Here is a 9344-nt window from a genome sequence, read left to right as displayed (position 1 = left end):
CTATGGATATACCACATGTACTATTTCTGCGACTATAATGCGACTCTTCCGGTTACAACTTTTTAGCCGAAAGTGATATAAAAGCCAGAAGTGTATTTGTCGCCTTGCTAAGGCGCGCCGAATAATATATCGCTTATACTATTTCGGCGACTTTGAAGCAGTACTTCCTATTGCAACTCTGGAAGCAGAAATTCGAGGTCAAATTTCTCACCTTTAATAGCATCTTTGGCTTATTTAAGCTTTCGTTCGATACCTTATTTGTCCTAAAAACGGAGAAGTTGTATTCACGGACAGACAGGCATGAAAGCGTAAATATATATTCATTCTCGTCTTGCTGAGGTGCGTCGAATACTATATCGCTGGTAGCTACTATTTCGCTGACTTTAAAACAGTACTTCAGGTTGCAACTCTGAAACCAGAAGTCCGAGGTCAAATTTCTTACCTTTAATATTATAATTTTCCATTTGGATTATAAGCTTTCATTCTCTGTTCTAATATCGGTGGAATTATATTCGCTGACAGACATGCATGAAACTGGAAGTACCTATATACAGTAAAACCTCCGTTAACCGAAATAAGTGGGGGGGCGTTTCGGATAACAAGAATTTCGGTTAAAAATAACATTGTTTTTTGTATTCTTCTTGTATCAAATTACATAGTATTGGAGATATTATGTAGCTGCAAAACATCGTTGTTAATGGAAAACACAAAAGAAAATAGAAGATTTCTTTAAAAAAACACTCTAAACATGTTCATTTTTCTTAATTTTATTGCTTTTTTTCAAAATTCACTTTTTATTAACGAAATTATTGAAACTGTGGGCCATTTCGGTTAAACGATGTTTCGTTTAAAAAGGTTTCGGTTAACGTAAGTTTTACTGTATACTAAATATATCTGTTCTCGTCTGTCTAAGGCGCGTCGAATAATATATCGCTTGAACTATTTCGGCGGCTTTAATAAAACAGTACTTCCGTTTGCAACTCTGGAATAGGAAGTCCGAGGTCAGAGTTTCCACATTTTACCACCTTTGGGTTGTAAGCTCTCATTCAACACCTCATTTGTCATTCTGTAACGTTACAAACGTCACATCTTTGATATTTTATTTTTAAATAATTATTTTATCTTATTTTCTTTAATATTTCATTAATCATTATCTTCTTCTATTTGGTTTACCCATTTTCCCCTTTAATAAAAATCGGTTGGCGCTCGTTCTGTAATAGGCAACCCTATTTACATTGTATCATCTCTTGTGTTCCATGTTCGTGATTTCAAATTTCGTCCAAGGTTCGTTGTCATGTCATTTTAATGACAATGACAACCCCCATATCTCATTCTCAAAATGGAGGTGGAAATGTTTTAAAAAGCAAAGCAGCTTCAAAAATAAATCATTTTATTTCAACAAATCATCTTCCTCTTGGGTTTTTGGGAATAAAAGCACTTTCCTCCCTCCGGGAGCTGCAAGCATCCTCAAATCGCCGGCGATAGAACAACGAGGACCATGTCATCAGGGCTGCAACCGCATTACCAAGACTGCAACCAGAGTTGCCAGATGCGATTTTATAAATCCCCCACTTTTAAACTAAAATTCCCCCAAATTGAAGCTCAAATCCCCCAAATTTAAATTTTTGACGCATTTTAATAGCTTTGTTCGCGGAGACAGTCTATGACTAGTTTCTGACTCATACGCATGCGCAGTTCCGTTTTCAAGCCCTTAAAAACGGAACTGCGCATGCGAATCAGTCAGAAACCAGTCATGGACTGTCTCCGCAAACAAAGCTAATGAATTAGGAGCAGTAGTAGTACGACTAATACACGGTAGTACTCAAATGTAGAGAACAGTAAACCAAAATTATACTACTTATCAACAGAGGGCGCTGAAATAATTCATATGTTCTATCATCTTCGATTATATGAGAGTAGAATATACAGTTCTTTCTATGTACTTTCACAAATTTAATTTACCATGAGCGTTAAAATTATCCATAATTCTTCCCCCAAAAATCCCCCAACCATTAATTCTTCCCCCAAAAAATCCCCCAACCATTTCTGCTTATAAAAATTCCCCCAGACGCTTTCAAATTACCCCAAAAATGGGGGAAAATACCCCAATCTGGGAACTCTGACTGCAACGACAACGACCAACATCCGTAGGCCTGGTGGAATACAACACCAGGGTTGCCAGGTCAGTTTTGATGTCTTCAGTAGTTTTGCTTTCAAAAAATCAGTAGCCATCAGTAGATTTTTTAAGCCATTTATAATACAGTAAAACCTGTGTTAATGGCCACCTCTTAAAATCGGCCACTTCTACTAACGGACAGTTTTTAAATAACGGCCAGTTTAAAATTCTCCAAACTAATTATATTATGTAGATTCGCTTATTTATGAACTGGTATCTACTATCTACTTCTTCTTTACGTGCCATCTCCGCGACGAAGGTTGGCAATCATCATTGTTATTCTCACTTTCGACACTACAGCCCGAAAGAGTTCAGTTGAGCTGCATTCAAACCATTCTCTGAGATTTCTCAGCCAGGACATTTTTCTCCTACCTATGCTGAGCCTTCCTTGAATCTTTCCCTGCATAATTAATTTTAGGAGTTCATATCTGTCACCACGTGTTATATGACCCAAGTATTGAAGTTTTCTTATTTTGATGGAATCCAGTATCTCCCTGCTGTTCTGTATTCTCCTTAGTACTTCCTCATTGGTTATTCTGTCTGTCCAGGAGATTCTCAGCATTCTTCGATACGTTCCACATCTCAAATGCTTCCAATCTATTCTGTTTATAGGTCTGGATCCCGCGTATGAAAAAAAAAGTTGATTAATAGCAAGTTGAAAATTTGTTAATAGCTTAAGGGTGTCTAGTCGGATAAACTTTGATATATGGGAAACACTGGAACAGAGGCAGTTTTAATTGTGGAACAGGTTAAAAATTTGAAACGCTCATGCAAAAATCAGACTGCTATTTATCACCAAACGGGCGTTTTAATGAGTGGAACATGTAGAATATGTCATATGACAGGAATTATGACAGGTGATAAATAGCAGTCTGATTTTTGCATGAAAGTTTAATCTCTGTTCGGAGAGTTTGTCTATTCTGTCGGACAAAATAAATGTGCCGTTTTCGTGGTCTGACCGTTTCAAATTTTTAACCTGTTCCACAGTTAAAACTGCCCCTGTTCCAGTGTTCCCATATATCAAAGTTTATCCGACTAGACACCCTTAAGCTATTAACAAATTTTCAGCTTGCTATTAATCAACGTTTTTTTCATACGCGGGATCCAGACCAGGTATCTACGGTCACCTTTATATTACGGACGCAGCCAAGTAATCTCGTATTTTTAAAGCCTTCACAGACATTTACATACTATGTATATTTATTTATTTGGTCTTTTATATTAGAGTGAGCGCGTAAAAGTTAGAATAAAATAATTTTGAACATTTATTGCTAATAACATTTATTGCTTCAAACATTAAGATAATTATTTATACAGGGTACAAAAAAATTATTGAATTAAATTAATTGACACAAAAAGGAGAATGTAGGTATGTCGTATGTCATTTACTTAATTCAAAATACATTTTTACTATTGCCAGAAAACATCAAAAAATATTTATTTGCTCAGGGCCGGCGATAACGGGCCTGCAAGGGATGCACTGCAGGCGGGCGCCCCTTTGTGGGGGGCGCCAAAATGAGTTTTTTTGTGCTGGTGTTATACAAAATACTAATTAAAAAAAACCTAAAAGGGCGCCTAAACTAGTTTTGCAGGCGGGCGTCTCATACCCTAGCGCCGGGACTGTATTTGCTGAATAAATAGTTTTTCTGCACGCTCTGAACTTTTTGGAAATTGGAAACAGAATAAGTACAAAGTACTAAAGACAAAAATTGCCCATTTTTTTTACCAAAAAATAAAGCACCTATCTATTCATCAGATACTCATAAATCACCTCATAAATTATATCGAGGCGTCGCAATACCGGATGGGTTTGGTTGTATGAGTAGTCCTAAATTGGAAACACGTGACACATTTTTCTCTCTCAACGCAAGAGTCCCTTTGTTATCTTAAGGCTAGCCACAGTAGCCACTTGACATCATTATTGATGACCATGACAAATTCTAAACATCCCATATACCGACTATTTTTAGAAATTTAGGTAAAGTGAAACCAAAGAAGATTAACACGTTGTTGGATGTTGGGTTTTAAATTTTTTAGATTTGTTAGTAGAAGTTTTCAGTAGCTCGGTAAATTTGAGTTCAAATCAGTAGGTTTTATACAGTGATCAGTAGATCAGTAGATTGGAGTTCAAATCAGTAGTTCTACTGAAAAATCAGTAGACCTGGTAACCCTGTACAACACCTACAACCCCAGAGCCTGTTGCAGAATCAGCAGCAGTACCATACGACATCAAGAAGATACCATCAGCTACCAAAAGCCATAAGTATAATCCAGAATTGTTAGTTTTTGGCAAGAATTTAAATACATTTGTTAATGCAATTTACTAAGTCATTTTATTTATTATATCTTTATGAACAATAAACATGATTAGTTAAAAACTATGTTTTGTTTGCTTCCATTCCAATTTTCAGAGTTCATTCTAAGGTTAGGACAAGACGAACACACACCTGAGTGACTGAGCTAAGCTAAGGGTGTAACGATGGCTATCTTGGTTAGTTGAGGTAATATTTTCGAATATTATTTCAATTAGCTGGGTAGGCTATCGCTTTTTCGTTACAATTCTATATGGTATACGTAGGAATTGTGTTTACGGATGGACAGACAGATATTTATGCAATTCAAGGATTTCAAATTTGTGAAACCTTGTAAAATTGGTGAAACCTGAAAACAACAGAAGAAAGATTTTTGAAGTTATACTTCTTCAGGCGCCATTGAGAGTGAATTTTTATTATTCTGGGCGCATGCGCATACAGACAGTATGGAGTTCGTTGCTAATTTTTCAAGTCATGTATGTATCAGCGCAAATAAGGTATGAAAATAATATAGTAGTGTTTTTAGTAAATATATTATTTATTATAATTTTTGTGTCTTTGGATTTGTCTTCCTCGGGAGTAAGATAATAAGTACAGTAATCCCTCTTCAACCGCGGGGGTTACGTTCCGAAGAGAGAGGTGCGGTTGGTGAAACCGTGGTTGGCGAGGGATCCACGATCCAAAGAAGAATATGACATAATCCCAATTTGGATACGTATATTAGTACATAGAAATAAATATGGTGAAATTGCCTATCTGTGAAATATGTATTATCATATCAACAAAAATAAAGACGCTGAGATCAGCGTCTACATTCGCGGGTATTTTAAACCTTCTGAACTATAAACTAATTGCCGTAGTATTACTACTAAGAACAAGCGCCAGTGGTGTATCATGAGTAATTTAACGCGACTGGTCAAATTATAAAAAATATATAAAAATAATAAAACATTCTCATTAAAGATTCAACAGATATCGCAACCGCGGATAAGTGAAACCGCGGTTGATGAGTCCGCGGATAATGAGGGATTACTGTATCAATATGTTACGGTCAGGGCCGCCCAGAGCCAGGCCGGGCCCCGGGGATGAGACCCGGCCGGCCCCCCCCCCCAAACCCAGTTGAACGAAAATTCCCAAAAATCTGATACTCATAAACTGGGATATGTAATAGTGAACACTCATGCTATTGACACAGGAAGGAAGAAAATTAAAACAGTTTTAACAATTAAACTTTGTTTTTAATTATTTACAATAGAACTGTTAGTTACAACATAACTTTTCTTGCTTTCATATCCGCAAAGTTTTGGATCACGTGGTCGAAATCAAGAGTTTTTGCAAGTTTCGACTCTATGCTTAACAGTCCCAAATCAGATAATCGTTGTTGACCCATAGTAGATCTTAAACAATTCTTAATTCGGCTCAAAACACTAAATGATCTCTCGGCCTGAGCAACGGATACTGGTAGGCAACAGAATATGCGAAGAGCAATGCACACATTGGGGAAAAGATTTGTCACATTAAGGGACACGAGCTTGTTCAAAAGTTTTGCTGGTTTCAGCGACATATCTGAGATGTTTGATTTACTAACAGTTTTCAAGTAAATCATTTCATAATAATTTCATAATTATAATTATAATAAATAATTACTAATGTACGAATATATACAGGATGTCCCTGTAAGTTGGAACCATATGGAAAACTTTTTTATTATTGACTTTACGAAAAAAAGATATTCTTCATAAAAAGTTCTACATGGTCTAAAACCGAAGATGCAATCATCTGATTGCATCGATTGATCAATTAAGTTTTATTAATAGTATATGAGAGATGTCAAAAAATATGAATTTCTTTCAAGAGTAACGTATCTTTATACAGAGGGGGGCTGAATTATGGAATAAATTCATTTTCTCTAAAATGGACGACTTGGGAGAAAAATACTGAAACAGGTCGATTTTTATTTTTAAATTATAATAGTGAATATGGGTCGTGTGGCACCTCATTTGAAAGGGTGTTCAATTCGCTATTCCAGAGGTCGGCAACGTTTTTAATGTAAAGAGTGAAATACTAAATTAAAAATTCATGGCGGGGGCCAACTATTTTTTGACCTAAAAAATATATAATGCAAAAAATATAAAAAATATACGTTTTGAATTTCTTGTCTAAATTAACAATAGTTTAAGGGCGCATTAAAATTTATTGAAGGGCGCAGTGGCACCCGCGGGCGCCGCGTTGCCGACCTCTGCGCTATTCAGTAATATAAACACAAAATTTGTGTTTAAATATCATTATTTATACAGGGTGGCCAAAAAAATAATTTTTGAATTATATTAATTGACGAAAAAAGAAGAATGCATGCAATTTATTTAAATCAAAATACTTTCTATCGCCAGGGCCGCCCAGAGCCAGGCCGGGCCCCGGGGATGAGACCCAGCCGCCCCCCCCCCCCAAGCCCAGTTGAAAGAAAATTCCCAAAAATCTGATACTCATAAACTGGGATATGTAATAGTGAACACTCATGCTATTGACACAGGAAGGAAGAAAATTAAAACAGTTTTAACAATTAAACTTTGTTTTTAATTATTTACAATAGAACTGTTAGTTACAACATAACTTTTCTTGCTTTCATATCCGCAAAGTTTTGGATCACGTGGTCGAAATCAAGAGTTTTTGCAAGTTTCGACTCTATGCTTAACAGTCCCAAATCAGATAATCGTTGTTGACCCATAGTAGATCTTAAACAATTCTTAATTCGGCTCAAAACACTAAATGATCTCTCGGCCTGAGCAACGGATACTGGTAGGCAACAGAATATGCGAAGAGCAATGCACACATTGGGGAAAAGATTTGTCACATTAAGGGACACGAGCTTGTTCAAAAGTTTTGCTGGTTTCAGCGACGTATCTGAAGGCCGCTTCTCACCATCAAATAATTTGATCAAACAGTTTGAGCAAACTTGACGTACTTAAGGAAGTACGTCAAAGTGACGTCACAATTGCAGTTTTTTTGAAATTCTAAAAATCTGTGCTCTCACTATCAGTCTAGTTTGATCAAATTTTTTGTATTGAGTTGTCTAACTTGTTTGTACTTTATTTAAAATTAAAATTTTTCATTATTATCCACAATAAACACTCAGGATGTGACGTCACTAACTGTCACTTTCAGTTTGCTCAAACCAGTTTGATCAAATTATTTGATGGTGGGACGCGGCCTTGAGATGTTTGATTTACTAACAGTTTTCAAGTAAATCATTTCATCAACTAGATCCCTGCTTACATCTGAATTGTACTCTTCGGCGAATCTTACACAGCTTTCTGAGATCGTATTCTCGTCCATTTCGTTATACTTCCATAAAAATGAAAATTTCATTTCGATTTCTCTCAGTGCTGTGAACCTCGTTTTCAGGTTGGCCACCAAAACATCAATTATTCTGTAAAAAACTTCTGTTTTGAACTGCCGAAAATTGCAATTGAAACCTGTGACGAAGGGGGTATATGGGAATGGTAGTGAGTCAGGACGTAAACTCGTAAACAAACAGACGTCGATCGCGCCAAGGTCAGCGCTTCTGCGAATCGTGTGGCAGTGGCCGATAGAGCGAGCTTCCGATCAGGGGCTCCCACGCGCAATGTATTCCCGATATATTTTTATTAATTGTAACTTATGCAAAGAAATAATTTCTTGCATATTGCCTTTTCCAAATGCATAATATTCCTTATAATAATTTCATAATTAAAACCGCAAGCAAATTCAATCTGTTGTAAAATATTTTAATAAAAGGAATTTTTTTAAATTTGCTAACGGCCGGGCCCGGGCCCCTTTGCCCCCCCCTCTGGTCGGGCCTGGTTACGGTAAGTATGATTAATTGGAAATTATTAATAATTACCGGTTACTATTAATACAAACCGAATAGCTAGGTAAAAGTAATAAATATGCCAGAATTAATCACATCGACCGGTAATTATTAATAAATCCCGGATTAGAACGGTAAATGTGATAAATTGCAATACCGTTAAGTGCGTAGAAGCTTGCGGAGTGTAGGGAGGTTTATTAGTCACTGTGACATACCCAAGTTAAATACGGCGCATAGGGCATACCACAGTGTTAGTCAATCTGTAGTCGGAAGCGGCCACTGTGTAATGCACTATCTAATGTATTAAATACATAAGGCTAAAGTAGGATTAAAAACATACTTACCTTCTGGTACTTTATCCGAAATCAGAAGAAGATTTAGAAGCGACAATAGCAGATCATTCTGATGACTCTGATGATGGAGCAAAGCACCCTGGTGATATGAAACTCAACAGTTCAACCGAGGATTCTCAGTTAGCGAATATTGAAGATACAGGTAACACTAACAGTCCAATCGAACATAATGCGTGTGCGACAATTGCTGTCAACGAGGAAGGCAATGCCAGTATTGGCGTTAAAGAAAATGAGGGAGACGAAGAAGATGGCACTGCAATTGACAAAACTTCAAAAGAAATTCAGAAGACTTGGCATCTTGCTACAGTCACTGGTAAAAGAATCTGAGAGAATGTTAAAGCATTCTAAGAATAGATTCCCTGTTGAAAAAGTAGATCAAAGTGTTGAGAGTGCGAATTTCAGAAGTTGATAGAGCTAAAGCCGATAGACTAAGAGCCGCTATAGGTGAAATTTCTTAATCATTTTAGGTACGATGGGACCCTATAACTTAAATAGTAGAACCTAAAAGACAACGTTTGAACACTGTGCCGTCACTTTTCAGTGGCACATGCGTCGACAGTGGCGCATCAAACTTTCTACTTATGGACGGGATAAATAACTTAAAAGTTAACAGAACTTACTAACAGAATTAATTTTTTTTTATTTTTTTCAATCAA

This window comes from Diabrotica virgifera, chromosome 3 (genome assembly GCF_917563875.1).
Source record: "Diabrotica virgifera virgifera chromosome 3, PGI_DIABVI_V3a".
NCBI lineage: Eukaryota > Metazoa > Arthropoda > Insecta > Coleoptera > Chrysomelidae > Diabrotica > Diabrotica virgifera.
The sequence above is the reverse complement of the archived record's forward strand: the minus strand, read 5'-3'. Positions refer to the sequence as shown.